This window comes from Sabethes cyaneus, chromosome 3 (assembly GCF_943734655.1).
Source record: "Sabethes cyaneus chromosome 3, idSabCyanKW18_F2, whole genome shotgun sequence".
Classification (NCBI taxonomy): domain Eukaryota; kingdom Metazoa; phylum Arthropoda; class Insecta; order Diptera; family Culicidae; genus Sabethes; species Sabethes cyaneus.
This window is the reverse complement of record NC_071355.1, coordinates 86774140-86776055: the sequence shown is the minus strand read 5'-3', so window position 1 is coordinate 86776055 and position 1916 is coordinate 86774140.

Below are 1916 nucleotides of genomic sequence, written 5' to 3'. Positions count from 1 at the left end.
GACCTTACCAGGTTGACACAAGGTCCAAAACGACTTGCAACTTTTAAGACACTTTGGAAATTAACGACGAGTAATCCAGGCTCAGGCTCTGTTGGCACAGTGGTAGTTTCCCCGAGGTGATAAATACGTTGTAATACAGAGTAAGGAGGGGTAAAAGTGCGATTCAACGATTTATCGGTGCAGATTCCTAGTAAATTGACTACATTGGCATGGATGCGTGACTACTTCGAGAGCTTGAATCTAACGTAAACTTTTTTTTTTTTAGTAAAACTTTGGTAAACTTTGGTTGCTTACGAAGCATAGTTGCTGAGTTATGTGCAAATGTTATTTTAGGACGGTTTTGATGTAATTTTTCATTATACGGCAAATATGATATCAACAGAAAGATATTACTTGTTGAAATTTGTAGCAGAGTTTTACATCACTCACATATCTGGGGTGACATTGCGCATCTCGTTTCGAGTGATTTTGGTTCGTTTCGGCCACGTTAAACAAATGGGCGTCTCGAACGAAAATCACTCGAAACGAGATGCGCAATGTCACCCCTGTTTTGAAGATACGGTGAAAAAAATTACAAAATATATTTCGCTTTTCCATAATTTAATCATACCCCGTCAAACGCCTAGCGGGGTAAAAGTGCGATTCATGGATGAGGCAAAAATGTATAGCTAATTATATACAGCTTTAGGCACTATATTACAGATACTAGAAATGGAAGATCTGCAGAAAACTGTGTGCTCTACAGATGTTGGCCGAAGGAAAGCAATGTTTTTCCGCTGATGAAACAAAAAACAAACGTTTGGAAAAGTTTCGATCTGGCGGAGGCTGCAATACACCAGCGCAAAATAGGAAAGGTGCAAATTGAGAATATTCTTTGCCGAAACATACCGCAGATTGACGATAATATGGTTTTGTTAGCTACTGCTCCGCTAATTTCATGGATTCGAGCTTCGCACTTTTGCCCCGCGGTATTTGCACTTTTGCCCCGCTAGTGGGGTAAAAGTGCGAATCGGCACTTGATCAGAAGAAATAAGAATTTATTTTGCAAAACAATATTATTCCAAATGATTTATAGTTGAATGTGAAGACATTAAGTTACTGCATCACTATAAAATATATTTTGTTGTTGTCCTTTTTTGTATCTCACGAAAATTGATGACAACTTCAAACATCGCACTTATGCCCCGCCCTACTCTATATATGTTATGCTTGTTGGCTTTTTCGGTGAGAAATAAGAACTAAAATGTTTTCAGCAGACGTTTCGGCTTAGGGTACTTGATCCAATAGTTGTGGTAGTACCAATAGTTGCGCTACTATTCATTATTAATGCATATTTTCGTCACCGTAGCATTTTAGATAAAACAATTACATTCATTATATAAAACAGGTTTTTAGAAGTATTGGTAGTTAGACTACACCATTTAAAATTAAAGCATTATTTGCTAAATTTGCCAATTTTCCAAAATCCAACGCGCAGTTGGAGCGCACAACTATAGGCGTTCATCTATAGTTTTGCTTCGTTGTTTTTTCACTTAGCAACCTAGCAATGTGTATGGAATACCACAATTAAAGGAACATCAAACTTAATTAAGGAAACATTAGCGCAACTGTTGGTACAATATAATTGAATGGGAAAATTCATTTTTTCTTTATAAAGCTTCTCGTACAACGAAAGCAATTGTCTTGCCTTGTGACAAATACCTTGTATTTGATAAATGTATATCCAACAAGCATTAATTGAAGCATATACCTCAATAAACAAGCAAAATGAAGTTATATTGTGCTTAGTAGCGCAACTAATGGATCATCTACCCTACTATGCTTTAGTCATTTACTACGCGTTGAACAACTATTCTCACTGCTTCATCGTTTATAACTTTAAAAAGCAAAGAAAATTTCGTATAAGATGTATTAAT